At 45.3% G+C, this 15734-nt stretch overlaps 1 pseudogene; it reads left to right on the forward strand.

Moving 5' to 3' along the window:
- Positions 1-1360: 1360 nt before the first annotated feature.
- Positions 1361-3933, forward strand: LOC104874390 (annotated as a pseudogene).
- The last annotated feature ends 11801 nt before the right edge of the window (positions 3934-15734 follow it).

Raw genomic sequence — 15734 nt, forward strand, 5'->3', positions numbered from 1 at the left:
ACAACCCAAAAGGTTGTTCTACATAAACTTTGAAATGTGGCTTTGGGAACAGGGGACATGATGACTGCATGTGTGTGGCAGGAATGCGTCTTGCGGCTGACAAAATGTGGCCATGGTTGTTAGGACTGCCAAGCTGGAAACCTCCACAAACCACTCTCAAACTAGTGTGCCACGCCGAATACCCACTGCCACTGTTGGACACACCCCAGGTGCCCAGATGGACCTCTTACTAAGCATCACTTCCTTCTTTTATCTTCTAAGTAGGATCTAGTCGAAGAATGCTAGTTCTTAGTTAAAAATGGCATAATGGACTGTTTGTTGCCTAATTCCATGTCCAAACAAGCTTACCTCCCTTTCCTAACATTTCCTTGAAATGCAGTTCCTTAGCCACATCTAGAGAGACTAGCACTTTAGTGTTCTAGTTCTGTCTGGGGATAATCACCGACAGTCAAGATGACACTGCATGTGATGCAGATCCCATACTTTGAGAAATTCTTCAACTAGCTGATTATGTTGTTTGTGTGCCTCCTGTGGTGCTATCATTATGCTATTTGGTCTGGAGAGACCCAGCACAGTTTCCTGGGGACTCTGTGCAGAGGAAGACTGATGACCTCACCAGTCACTGCCCTGCGATTCCAACTCCCACTTTCTCTCAGATGAACGGACCAGACTCTCCTACCTCTGTTGTCTCTCCTAGCTTTGCCATTTGTTTCTTTAGTTCATGCCTTTAACCATTTCCACACTGCAGAAAAAAGCTTCCAGGGATTTGCAAACTACTTTGAAGTAGTTCGGTATTAAAGATGAGATATGTACATAACTCTGGAAGGTTGCTGGCACCATTAACATGCAAACTGTTGGCAGGGCACATTTCACAGAGTGGGTTCCTATCACCTGGTGATGGAGGTTGGGAGAAGGAACCTGTTTTAAATTTCAGATTTTGATTTCTTCTTATACTCTGGACATGTTCTGCTGTTTTCATTTTCTGTTCTATAAAATAAAAAGTTTTCCTCTTCTATAAAGTAGAGATGATAATATTACCATGTCCCTTAAAGGTGTAAAACTGACATAACACTGGTGCAACATATAGTGAGGACTTAGTATCAGAGTCCCTTGTATAGGTCCTGTGCGGGAACATTTCCTCAAGGATTTTCCTTAGAATCGGAGTCCAAGGAGCACTGTGGAAAAAAGAGTCAGAATTTTATAACCTTGGGAAATAATCTAGTAAACCCTGAATTCATTTGACTACAGATGCTCTTTTATTCGGTATAATGTATTTTAAATTCTTGAGGAATGCTAAAATTCATAGGCTTTAGCTATTCTGGAACTTTACCACACATTCTCAAAATTAGTTTTATTTTAAGTGAAACAAGGGATCATGAAGCCAGTGCCGTCCATTGCTATTAGTGTGGTTCTAAATCCTAATCTTTAAAGAAATAAGTTGCCGTCACTTACATGTTGCTTATGCACAGTGCTGCATCACAGGTGTCGTGGCTTGAAACACTTTCACACGGCATTGCTGCTGTTCATAGTTCAGGCAGGTCCTAAACTCGCTCTGTAGCCCAGGATAGCCTCAAGCTTGCTGCGATCCTCCTGCCTCAGCCTCCGGTGTGCCGGGATTACAGGTGTATGCCATGCTCTGCTTTCACCGTCAGCCTTAGTACTCTAATCCAAGACAGTGCTTGAAAGACAAGTAATCGAATTTTCTTCAAAGTTAAATCATGTATAATACCTCACAGTAGTGCCCATTTGGATTAATATTCATGGCAGATAAAAATCACCTAGTGGAGTGTGAAGTCACCTGCAGTGTCATGTTCTGACATCACATGCAGCGCAGGTGGGCACCCAGTTGGTGGGCCGGAGCTGCAGTTTCTGAATAGGCCCGAATCTTCTTTCAAAAAGAATAATACTTGGAAAAACAATAAGAGGGGGCAGCGGCCGAGGGGGCAGCGGCCAAGGGGGCGGGACGTCCGTGCTCCTGTTCGTGGCCGCAGCGCCAGCATCCTGTGAAGGGCTTTTGTGCACGAAAGGAATTTAGGGCTCTGCGGCTTCCGAGGCTTTAGGTTTGTTCAGAGGGAGAGGGCGAAGGAGGAGAACCCGCAGCGGCTGGTCTTCGGGGACTGTCCCACTGCGCCCCACTCGGCACACACCACAGTTGTTGGCTGGAGCGATGGATCCTGTGCAGCAAAGAAATGGTTATGGGTAAATGTACAAGATCCCAGTGAATGCAACTGTACTGTATACCTAGAATGTACCAATAAATTCAATAAAAAGAAAGAAAGAAAGAAAAAAGAAATGGTTATGGAGAAGCCCAGCCCGCTGCTGGTGGGGCGGAGTTCGTGCGGCCGTATTATACTTTGCTGAATAAAGCGCCAGAATACTTACACAGGTTTTATGGCAGGAATTCTTCCTATATTCATGGAGGAGCGGATGCCAGCGGAAAGCCCCAGGAAGCTGTTTATGGCCAAGATGACATACAGCACAAAGTGTTATCTCTGAACTCCCGTGAATGCCGCACAAAGATCCGCCATGTGGATGCACGTGCCACCTTGAGCGACGGAGTTGTTGTCCGAGTCATGGGCTTGCTGTCTAATAGTGGACAGCGAGAAAGGAAATTCATGCAGACCTTTGTTTGGGCTCCAGAAGAGTCTGTTCCAAATAAATTTTATGCTCACAATGATATGTTTCGTTATGAAGATGAAGTATTTGGTGATTCTGAACCAGAACTTGATGAAGAATCAGAAGAAGTGGAAGAGGAGCAAGAAGAAAGACAACCATCTCCTGAACCCGTGCAAGAAAATGCTAAGAGTGGTTACTATGAAGCTCGCCCTGTTTCTAACGGCATAGAAGAGCCTTTGGAAGATGAGCCTGGGCCTGAGCCTGAATCTGAAGCAAAGACTGAAGGGTTGAAACCCCAAGTGGAGGAGAAGAACTTAGAGGAATTGGAGGAGAAATCTACTACTCCTGCCCCTGCAGAGCCTGTTTCTCGGCCCCAAGAACCACCAAAGCCAAGAGTTGAAGCTAAGCCAGAACTTCAGTCTCAGCCATCACGTGCGCGTGAACAACAGCCTAGAGAATAACCCGGTTTCCCTCCTGGAGGACCAAGACCAGGCAGAGGAGATATGGAACAGATGACCCTGACAACCGTAGAATAATTCGCTACCCAGACAGTCATCAACCTTTTGTTGGTAACTTGCCACATGATATTGATGAAAAGGAACTGAAAGAGTTCTTTATGAGTTTTGAAAACGTTGTAGAACTTCGCATCAATACCAAGGGTGTGGGTGAGAGCTTCCAAGTTTGGGTTTTGTCATTTTTGATGACTCAGTTCAGAGAATCTTAATTGCAAAACCAATTACGTTCCTAGGAGAGGTGTGTTTAAATACAGAAGAGAAAAAAACAAGAGCTCCAACAGAGCGAGAAACCAGAGGTGGTGGTGATGATCACAGAGATATCAGGCACAACCACAGGGGTCCCGGTGGCCCACGTGGCCTCGTGGGCAGTGGAATGATGCCTGACCGAGATGGAAGAGGGCCTCCTCTAAGAGGTGGCGTGGCACAGAAACCGGGCTCTGGAAGAGGCGCTGGGCAGGTGGAAGGCCGCTTCACAGGACAGCGGCACTGATCCAATGTGGGCCAAGTTTCTTCTGCAGGGGTGCATTCTTCATCGTGTTTGCATTCTTGTTAATCTTTTTGGCTTTGGAATGTGACACAGCCTTTTTGATCCTTTCTTTGATGTGAAAAGCATCTTCAGCTATCAGATAAATTGAGGTGGACATTATTTCCCCAATTTCACAGCAGGATTCACATTGTTAATTTATAAATCCAGACTTGGTGAGTTAAGGACTGAGAGATGACCATACCTTAATCTACAACAAAATGAACTGAAAAGGACATGTCCTCTGAATTCAGGTCCTTTGAGTAAAAGAAAAAGAAATCCTCTGCTGCACATTTTGTTTAAGTGTTACTATTTCTGCCTACTAATGTTGGAAACACAAATAGTGCAATTTGTGCATTTGGAGAATCTTGCCTTTTTTCTTGGCTCCCCCACAAAATACAAATACCGAAACTCATGCACTCATCAAAATGTACTTTTGGGGTCTCTGAACTCAGTAACACTGACATCTACAACAGGAGGCAACAGCGAAAAATATTTTTTCCCAGTAGAGAATGGCTTTTGAATTGATGAAGGCCTTTTATCTGCTTGCTGTGACCCGCGTGTGTACACATAAACCTTAACAAGACTGCAGATATATTCCAGAAGGAAATAATTTAGTTATGAAGTAAATAACAAAAATCAGAATTTCAAATGTTATGGTCTTGAATATTAGACCAGATTTAGTAGCTTCGTATCGTAAGAGTTTTCCGCCTGCCCCCCTTGAGTACAGGGATGGCTGGCTGCTCAACACGCTCCTCCCCTTTTCCTTTAAGCTGTGTACAGTGGAAATTGTCTTTCCTGTATTTTTGTTCTCTGGTAACGTAATAAGCATGATGGTGCCTTCTCTTAATACATCATTCCAGCCTTGCTGGTAATTTTGTACAGTATAGTTTATGAATTGCTGTGCTGCAAAGCCAAACAGTTACAACATGTTGAGAAATCATTGAAATGTATGAAAATTGCAGTATCTTTAAAAATCAATAAAATGGACACTCATTATTTATCTTGTTCTTCAGTTAACAGCTTTTGCGTTCTGTGGGAGGAGGAAGTCAGTTCTTTGAGTCTCTAGTTGACTTTTCTTGGCTTCAATACTTGGAAAAGGCATTCAACTTGATGTACATTTTAGTCACATTTCAAATGCGGTCAGATTCCATAAATGGCAAGTAAACCTAAAGTGAGGATACTGCAATTTTCAGAGGAAAGAACAGCAGCTTTATTAAGTGTTTGCATTTTCTATTGGGGGGGCAGGGAACTGTCATTCATTTTACACAATTATTGAGCCGATGTTAGCACCTGAGTGAGTAGCTCCTGAATTTAAGTCTGGGATGACATCTTTTTATTTTTACATGGATCTCTGAACAATTCTGTGAGCAGAGTTTGTAGCTGCTGGGTTATTGTATTGTCTTTTTAGCAGTTTCCAGTAAAACACAACAAGTGTGGCAGTTCTATGCTTGGAGCAGTCAGGTACCTAGGCAGTTTCTCATATTTCAGGCAAGAGGTGGGGAGAATAAGTGACCACTGAAAGCTGCTTGTTAATTCTGAGTAAAAACAAGCAAAACATGGGCTTGACATAGTAGCAGATTGATTCTGAACTATGCAACTATTTGCTGTTTAGTAAACTAGCAAATGCTTGTATGTGATTTGCTTTTTACGAACTGGGCAATAAGAGTAAAATCAAATCTGTTGTCTTTTTTCACCCCTTTGAATGAGGTCTTCCACATTTGAGGAAGTTTTGCACTATTGCATATATTTGGGGGACACAGATTTTCACTTTCCACTTTTGGGAGCTTAAGGATTTGTATTTGTTTGAAACAGTTTTACGCTTTCCGTTGTATGGTTCTTGAAGTTCTTACCAGAAAATTACTTTGGAGTCTTGAAGCCTTTATCCAAACTACTTTTAAGTGAGTGGTTTTATGCCAGTGTTTTTTCTCCCAAGTGTATTTTTCCTTTATTCCTCTTTTTCCTTCCTGTATACATAAATAAATGTATGTGTGTGTATATATAACACATATACACGTTTCTAATCCAGGATATTGTGCTGTAACCCATGAAAACTATTCTGGCACCAAAAGAAATGACAAGTGTGAAGTGTAATAGAAATGAGAGCAAAGAACCATTCAGCTTCAGTCTCTATGTGTCACAAAGGAAACATGAAAACACCGTATGGAGAAGTTTACACAGTGATTGTTCATCTGCAGTACTGTGGACTTTTAACACTTGGTCCCCTCTTCAGTGAAGTAGTAAAAATATTCATCTACCATTACTGTTATTGGCTGGCTTTGTTTTATTTTTTGATGGTAATATTCTATCCTGATGACACTATTGCAACCAAATTGGCTTTAGTAGGTATAGAAGACAATGGATTACCATCTCTGTTGCTGTAATGTTTTAAGCATTATATGCTAGTAGAATCTAGTTTAATTGTTTCAGGTGGAAAGCATTCTTTTGAGTTTCCATTTTGAATGTGTTTGGACTAAGACAATAAACTACTGATGTCTGGGAAAAAAAGAATAATATTTGGCCGGGGATTTAGTTCAGTGGTGTCACCACCTGCCTCGCAAGCACAAGGTCCTGAGTTTGATCCCCGGTACCAAAAACTAAATAAATAGTAACACAAAGCTGTATCCGTGGCATCCTGTACACTGTGAAGTCTCACTGGCAGCTCCACTGTCCAGGGTCTGCTGCCTAGAGATCGCCTAATATGCTAAATGTCACACTTGCAAATTGATTTCTTACATGGGAGCCTTTGATAAACAGCTTCAGATTCTGGCTCTCCAGCCCTTTCTTTTCCTCATAAAGTGGTGTGAAAATAGCAAATGAAAATTTCACATGCTTCCAAAAGACTATTTTCAGCATGGTACAAATATAATTTATGTTAAATATTTTAATTTAAAATGAATTAAACATTTTAACAGATATAAATACCACTATATATTTATGTATGACGGTGATGGTGATGTATGTATTGCATTCTTCTCCATTCTTTAAATTCATTTACTTTCTTTTTGTTTCTGCTTTTGGGGATTTCGTTTGTTTGTTTCTTGAGACAGGGTCTCACTATGAGTTCAGCTGGTCCTGAACTCGGTATGCAGCCCAGGCTTGCCTCGAACTCGAGGTGATCATCCTGCCTCAGCCTCCCAAATGCTTGGATTAAAGGCCTGTAACACCATGCCCAGACTTTACAGTAAATTTTTAATCAATACTTTAAGGTGATTTATCCTGCTAGGAATTAGACTGTGTACAGGTAAGTACTCTGGAACACCTACCCTTCTCTAACCTCTGCTCTACCTCTGCTGGGTGACCACACTTGCATCCTGCTGCAAGACCCCGATACTCACTTCTCATGCCTGTGCTCACTGCCCCCTCTGCTAATCTGGGCTTCTGCTCCTCCCAGTGCTTACCGAGGGTCAATTACAGGTGCCCAGTGGTGAGGCTGATATTATGTAATTAAGTATTCAGAACCTCATGAATTAAGATTATCAAAGAGTTGTTTCATCTTGAAAATTAAGTTGAATACTTTGGGGGGATTCTAAACAAGTCCTAAAAAAAGGTTGCGAGTATGAACAAGAAAACTGTAATTGGGAGATGTGTGGGTGTCAGGAAGCTTTCACTCAAATTTTACCTGGTGCCTTTTGAGTCTCGCTCAATCTTAAGGAACTGAAACTCCTAAATGATTCATTGTGAATTGGTGTAGCTGACAAAGAACTCACAGCTTTTCAGTCTGAACTGAAGGAAAAGCCTTAGACACACCATCAACATTTTAGTATACAAATGTGCACTTGTGTTTTTAGAGTAAAGTGCAATAATTACAATAAATGCAAAAGCCATGCTATTTTAAGTCTCCTGCTATTAATGATGTTAACTGAGTAACTCCTCCACCTACACTGGAGAGCAGAGTTCCTGCTGTAATTTAAATCAGGCTTTTGTGCACCCAACTTCAAAATTGTACCCTGCTCTGTCTTCCTAAGCTATATTAGCCAGTGCACTGTTCTTATTTGTTAATTCTATCAAAAAATATTTAACACTGCTTTGATCCACCCACTATACCAGACAGGTGAGGAACTTGTGGTAATAAGATAGAGTCTATGACCCTAGATTACCTTTATTTAGCTGCCATTTTTTCACTTGTTATTGAAGAGCAATTTTTATTTTTGTTGACATTTTTCAGTAAAAGCGAAAAAAAAATCTCCCTCAAAAATTCTTGACCTAAAACAAATAAGAGTCATCTTTGACAAATGATTGACTTTCAGTTTATCCTTGTGAAGTTTTGTTTGTTGGTTTGTTTTTGAGACAGGTGTCTCAGGCTGGCCTTGAGCTCACTGTGTAGCTGAGGGTGACCTTGGACACGTGGCAGTCCTCCTGTCTCATCCTGCAGAGTTCTGGCATTTTGGAGGTGCGCCACCACACCTGGCTTCTGGTAACCTCTTGAAAGGCAACACCGAGGTCTCAGCCTCTTACGGTTCCAGCTGTGTCCTTCGCAAAGACCCGACGCTCTGCTGCTCCCTCTGCTGCAGGTGCAGATCTCAACTGTTCACCCTGCTGTAGTCTGACAGAGTGCAGAAGAAGCTGCGAATCAGCAGCCCAGCTCACCTGCCTCTGCCCTCCTCACACGACAGACTTCCCGGTCTCCCGTGCACCAGCAACCCTCCTGTGCCTTTTACCGGAATGCCTGCCTTGCTCTGAATCATGTGGCCTTTCCGCTTGTTCACAGAGGAAGCATCCTCAAGGGCGGAAGGCCTAAGCCTGTGTCCGAAACCTCAGGGCAGGGCTGTGTTCAGCAGTAGCTTTCCTTAAATCACTTTCCATTCAAAAGTTCTGTGCTCAAAGTTAATGCTCCTCAGGATTTGGCAGTTGCATGCCCAAGCTGATCTCTTCTCCTTTTAATTTCAAATAAGGAGGTTCATTTACAAAACCATAAATCATAGGATTTAGTGATTGTACTCTAAATGCCTGCTGACGATTGACTTCATTTTGGCAGGCTGTGGGGACTCCGGGCACTGACCAGAACTGATGGTGGGAGCCGTGTGCCCTCCTTCTGTCCTCAGAAGCAGCATGACGGCCCGGTCGCCTGTGCACGAGGAGCCAAAGACTCTGCCGTGGGGAAGTGTCCTGCTCCTGACACGGCTCTGCAGTGGGACCCCACTGGCCTTTGTGCTTTCTCTGAGTGGGACGTGGGGCAGGGAGCAAACAGATCATCCCAGGTCATAGAGTGGAGGACAGGGAAAGGTTTCTGACAGGCTTGTTACTTTGAAGTGTAACTTCAAGTCACTTTCATCTAGGACCTGGAGGAAAGGAGAGTGTGAGTTAATTTCCAGAGACAAGAGAAGCGCAAAGCTCATCACCCACACCCATACCCCTCTCCTCCAGGCTGTGTCCCTGCTGTTACCTGGTGGTCTTGCAGACTGGAAGATCCCCCTGGCCCACAGGGCTTTAGACAAATCACTGATTGCATTCCCTGCTTAAGAAGCACACTCTTGGCACTTGGCCACAGAACATGTAAATGTCAGAAACCATGCCACTATTTTTAGTGTTCGTCCTTGGGTTTCTGAGCTATGAGTCAGGACTCTCTTTTTAAAAATACTTGGCACTCTTCAGAAGGAAGATACACATACTTAATGTTCTCGCTTCCTGCTATTCTAATTCCAGATTCAAGAGTGGCTTCTTTGCTCAGCTGTCCTCAGTGTCTGGGGACCCGTAGGCTGCTCTGCCAAGTTCCTGCTCATTTTAAAGTCAGCCACCAAGGCAGATGCAAGGGAGATACACTGGCACTCATGAACTCAAATACCAACAGCTGTAGCAATTTCAGAATTTCAGCAGGTAATCAAGGAACTAAGTACAAAAGCAGGATTTGACAATTTTACAGGGGGCCAGGACAGAGAGCACTGGGAAGTGAGCTTCAAGGAGAATCTTCATGCACTGTCAAGGAGAATTGCAAACCTGTGACTTCCCAGCCGAGCTCCCTGCCTCTGAGCAGAAGGAATACCCTTTCTCATCTCTCCAAACCTGGCTTTCTGAGATACATTTATCCCACATTGTATGCTGCCGTTCACTCTGTATTTTAGACTAAATTCATCACTGCTTTACAATGTCTTTCAACGGACGTACGAAAACGTGGGTGTTTTCAGGAAACAATGCCATGCCGGGGCAGGCTGAAGCTCGTAACACTTCTTCTAAGAGGCTCTTTCCAAGTATGAGGCAGTGGTCCTTGGTTTCCCTCTAAAGGGTAAGTGGCCTGTCGCACTCCCTTGGAAGAGCAGGGCAGTGCCCAGGGCCCGGCAGGCTTCTGAGGCTCAGAGAGAAAAGGCCTTGGCCTTTTCTGTCATTAGACATCATTAGAAAAGACTTTGTTCACGTCAGGGTGGAGCTGGGCTGTATTAGCGTGGTATCTAAAAGTGCACACGCAAGGCCCATTTAGGGTCAAATCCAACCTCTGCTGCAGGCTGGGCCCACAACTTTGGGTAATTTTCTTAACTGTTCAGTAACTCAGTTTTGGCATCAGCATAATTATGCCGTCTTGAGTGATTTAATAAGAACCGATTGATCTACTACCTGGAAAACACTTAGAACGATACCTAGCACACACTTAGTAAATACAATCTTGTATTATGTGAATGGCCTCTCTTCAACGCACACCTGTCCAAAAATAGGAACCCCAGAAAGTATAAGGAGAGCAAAACCTTTGATATTTTTAATGTCGTTGTATTAGCTAGAACGCTAGTGCGTACAAATTCAGAAGCCCCATTTCTGAACTAGCTGAGGCGCTAGGCTCACGGAATCATACTTGCCATCTCCCTCTTGATGACACAACTGCCCACCACCAGCCATGGCATCTGCAGCAGATACGGTCTCCCCAACATCAGTTAGGGTTCTTTTATTCAATCTGGATGAAAATAACAAATAGACACAGCGATAATGAATCCCACAGTCATGGTAGTGCTCGCCCCTTGCTGGCGGAGGCTCCAGGCTTTAGTGCCAGTGCCTTCGAGCAACTCCCGGCCATGCCGCCAGTTCACGGCTCCTCTGGCAGCTTTCTGGAGCCCTTCCAGTGTCGGCTTTGACAGGAGCCAGCGGTCTCTGCTGCCGCTCACTGGCCTGTGTCGGTTGCTGTGGTATCTGCCTCCGGTCTCTCTATCCCCCAGGTAGCAGGCCTGGCATTGCTGACTGCTCTGCCCACACTACCCGAGATGAGACTCAGACGTGGATGTACAGGGCCACCTGGGCAGGCTTTGTCAGGACTATGCTGCAGCTCAGGGGTAGGTGCACAGGAGGGAACCCTTCTCGGCTGTGTAAGGAGTGTAAGGGACGGTAAGGGAGAGCAAAGGAGAATAAAAGTGCTGCCTGTGTAGAGCAGGAGCAGCCCGTGGATGTGCAGTTCTGTTCATGTCATGGGCCTCCTTGAGAACTTCCACGGTAACGACAGGGGCCAGAGCCCTCTGGACATCACAGGGCAGTCGCTTGGGTTTGGCCTGAGTTTCGGGCCTGCTGAAGCCAATGAAGTCATCTCCTGGTGCAGCTGAGGATCAAGGACATCTCAGCCGCTGTGGCCATGGTTCAGTGGAAACTAGAGGAGAGGCAGCTGCTAGACAGCTGTGTGTCCCTGTGGAAATGGAGGAGCTCAAGTCAGCAGCCATGCTGTCTGTGAGGCGTCTCCTGGAGGGCCGACCGTGCAGACCTCAAGCTCCTGGGCTTGGGGATCCCTAGGCTCTCAGCAGTGGCTCCTGAACTCAGCCCCGTCATGCGGTCTCCAGGCTGCTTCTCAGAAGGCAGTGGCAGCACCTGGAGTGGCCATCTGAGTCCCAGTTCCCATCGGCATGGCCTGGGGTGACAGCCTGGGTAACCCCGGGGTGCCAGGAATACCCTGGTGCTCACCTTGGCTCACCAAGCCTCCCCTGAGGAGGCGGGAACTGAAAAGGAGCACGGCAGCCATCGGTCACATCCGACGGAGAGGAAGCGTGGGCCTCACCCCTTCCTTGGTCATCCCTGAGCACAGGAGTCCCAGGAGGGGCTGGTCACTCTGGATGCCGGTAGCTAGCCAGGACAGGGCATAGCTGTGGCTTAGATTTAAATGTCCCCTGAAGTCTCATGTGTTCAGCGGTGATTGGATCCCGGATTAACCCACTGACGAGTCCACAGCTGAATGTGCTGTTAGGGCTTGGTGGGAAGAGGCGCCCAGTGGGGGCTGTTCTGGCAAGTGTATCTCCTGCCCCGCCCCTGCCCCAACTTCTCCGCTCTTGCTCTACCTCTGGGCTGTCCAAGGCGAGCAGCTTTCTTCTGCCATGCCTGTCTACCAGGATGTTGCTGCCTCGGGGCAGCCAGCCGTGGAGTGCATGAACACCCTGGACCACGAGCCACGCTAAACATCTCTGCCGTTACATTGTGGTGTCGGCTGTTTTGCAGTAAAGATGAGAGAGTGGCTAAGACAGATGCCTGACCCTGGAAGTGAGAAAGCAGGGGAAGAGGCATGATTGGCAGCAGTAGGCTGGCCAAACCACACCACACCAACCAACTACACCTGCAGAATTCAGCCCCTGAGAACGAGCACTCCTCATGTCAGAGGAAGGCAGCCCTGTGTGCTGAGCCTGTGCGGTCCACATTCAGAGGTGCCCAGTTGAAGCTGGCTGGGGAAGGCACCCACTGTGTACATCTCCTAAGGCAGGATCCATCCTAATCAGAAGCCTCCCGTGAGGGCTCTGATCGTTTTCAGGTGTTTTTTTTTTTTTATTATTACTGCATGTTTGCAGCACATACAGATCACATTCCTTAGAAAAGATCTTCTATACTAATCGTGCATTTTGCTCTCTGCATTTTATGATGCTTTGCCATCTTGGGGGTCTTATGGACTTGGGGCAGCCCACACATTTTGCCACTTCTTAGACAGCAACTTGGCTGTACCTTTCCTATACAATCCCACCGCTTCACAGCCTACTTCCTGAACCACCTCCTTTACTGATCAGCCCCTAAGCCAGGGCTTTCCCTGCCCTAAGTCATCCCATAGCCAGGGCAGAACAACTAAAGACTGCCCTGTGCCTAGAGCCCCTGCAGTTTCTCACACTACCTCACCCTGCACCTTCCAACACTGCCTCGCCTAAGTTTTTCCCGTGGAGAAGGGGAAAACTCAAGGCCTGAGCCATGAGTTTCCCTCCTTCCATCTGCCTCCTGGAGGCCCTTCATGACCTGGCCTGCCCTCTTCTTCGGAACTTGGACAATTAACACACTCTGCTTTTTGTCATCTTATTGTGAAGCACCTGCTGGCCACAGATCCCCAGGACATTTGAAGACACCCCCACAACCACAAACAGTAGGCTTGAGGAATAATACCTCAAAGAAAAATACTCTCAGGTCTAAATATTAAAACAGAAACACTAAACTTGCTGGAAGATAAGTTAGAACTCTCCAAGTGATTTACATAGGAGAAGACTTTATGGTCAAATCCTCAGTAGCACAGGAACTAGCACAAAGAATCAACAACTGGGATCTCATCTTATTAAAAAACTCCTTCACTGCAAAAGAAACCACCAAAAAGCTAATAGGCAACCTACAATGTGGGGAAAAAATTTTACCAGCTGTTCCTCAGATAAAGGTCTACTCCCTAGAATATATAAAGAACTAAAAATTCAGACTCCCCCCAAATATAAAGACCCAATTAAAAAAAATGGGCATCTGAAATGAACAGACAAAGAAGTAAGAGCAGCAAATAAAGATACGAAAAAAATGTTCAACATCACTGGGCATTCGAGAGATGCAGATGAAAACAACACCGAGATTCCACCTCACCCCACAAAGAATGGCTGCTATCAAGAAATTAACCAATAACAAATGTTGGCGGGGCTGTGGGGAGAAAGGAACCCTTCTCCATTGTTGGTGGGAGTATAGACTGATGCATCCACTGTGAAAATCAGTATGGAGATACCTCAAAGAACTAAGATTAGAGGTCCTATTTGACCCAGCTATCCCTCTGCTGGGTATCTCCCCAAAATAATTAAAAGAATCATACTACAGCGATATATGTGCATGCATGTTTATAGTGGCACAGTTCTTAATAGCTAAAACTTGGAAACAACTCAAATGCCCATCAACTGGAGACTGGATAAAGAAGATTTGTTTTTTGTTTTCGCTTTAAATAAAATGGAGTACTACTCAGAATGAGAAACTAGAGACATTTATAGCTTAGTGGATGCACATTGAGGATACACTCTTAAGTGAAATCAATAGGACACACAGGTGTATACACCAAATAGTTTCTCTGGTGTGAAAAACTAAAAATGTAAATAATGAGCAAAATGTATAATTGTTATTGTGAAATAGGAAGAAAATGTCTAAAGGTGTTGGGGAAATGGAAGGTGTAGGGGAAAGGAAAGAAGGAAAAAGAAAAAATATGAGAAAATGAAAAATGTGGAAACAAAGTCTTTGTAAATAGGGAAGGTTGGAGGGCCAGGGATTTGGCTCAGTGGTTCTGCCACCTTCCTTGCAAGCACAATGTCCCGAGTTTGATCCTATGTACCAAAAAACAAAAGGAAGGGTGGAGGGGATTAAGAGAGGGCAGGGAAATGGAGAAAAATAAGAACCAAGATATATCATGTAAAAGTACAAGATCCTAATGATGAATGTAACTGTATTGTATATCTAGAATGTACCAATAAAAAAAAAGAAAAAAGTACTCTCAAAAATGAAATAAATTATGAGAAAAAAGTCTGACTGCAGTTTGCTAAAATTTATTATTCATCTTTGTCCAAGTGTGTTTGAAAAGAAGTTAGCAGACCCCAAACAGATATACAGAATTCCTATAGGAGTGCATACACATGTGCTTGCCACGGGATTCTTGCTGGAGTCTGGCTAAAAAAGTCATGGATAGTATTAACTTTAGCAGAAATAGGAATTTCCAGCATAACCTTTAGCAATTCGGCAGGTGTGTGTTGGGGGTGTGGGTGAGGGGAGCCAGGTGGAACGACTGAAGTCTGGATTGACCGTTCCTTGTGACGGAGACAGAGACCGCAAGTTTCCCTCCCTCGGGCTAGGCCCGACGTGCTGCTGCCAGCCATTTTCAAGGAGCGAGTCCACTGCTGCTGAAGCCCACTCGGAGCAAACACACCTTCGGGTGCAGCCTGAAACTGATGAGACCCAGGCCTTGGATTTAGCTCAGTGGTTCCGGCGCCTGCTTTGCAAGTGCAGGGCCCGACTTTGATCCCTGATACCCCCCCAAAAAACCCCACAAAAACAAACGAACAAATGAGACCCGATGAAGCCTCTCCCTTGCTGGATCCCATGTTTGCTTGCTTGTTTATGCAAGTCCAATCAAAGTGAGGAGCACTGCCATTAAAGACAAGAGTCCCCTGGCCCCCCTCTTCCACATCATCCTTGGGTTTGTGTTTTTAATTCCTGTTCGCCCCTCCAGCTCAGGATCAGCTCATGCAGTGGTTTCCACACTAGGGACTGAACCCAGGGCCTTCACACTGAGCTATAGCCCCATCCCTTTAAAAGTTTTATTTTAAAACTGTCTTACTACATTGCCCAGGCTGGGTTTGAACTTGTGATCCTCCTGCCTCAGCCTCCTAGGGTGCTACGACCCCCAGCAATAGCAGCTAATACAATCTCAGTAAAACATGTCCAAACTTGGAACTATCCTTTTTTTTTTCTTTCTTTCTTTTATTTTCAAGAAAGTTGTAGTGATTTCTCTAGGTCTCGGATCCAAGTGTCAAAGCACCAAGGTCCTGGGCTGGATGTGACTGGCCAGTACCTGGGAGTAAAGAGTGGGGAGTCCCACAGCAGTGAGGCCAGGGATGTGTGAATGACTGCAGCACATCCACAGTCACCGTCCTGGAACAACATGGCAAGTGTGGCCCACATCAGGCTGTACTGGGAATGGAGGGAAAGCGATTTATGGGCTGAGAACGACCTGCATGATATCACCCACTTTGGAGAATCATTTACACCAAAGCAGTGGTTTCCAGAGAGCCCTGGCAGCCTGGTGTTTGGGGGCCATATGGCTGCCTTACAGTTCCCCACCGCTTCCCACCCCGAGCGCTGCAGAAGGGGACATGAGCGTGAACTGACAAACCAAGCCTCACGGCCCTCAGCGTGAT

The sequence above is a fragment of the Fukomys damarensis genome, unplaced genomic scaffold, assembly GCF_012274545.1.
Source record: "Fukomys damarensis isolate Sample0158 unplaced genomic scaffold, DMR_v1.0_HiC HiC_scaffold_21, whole genome shotgun sequence".
Taxonomy (NCBI): domain Eukaryota; kingdom Metazoa; phylum Chordata; class Mammalia; order Rodentia; family Bathyergidae; genus Fukomys; species Fukomys damarensis.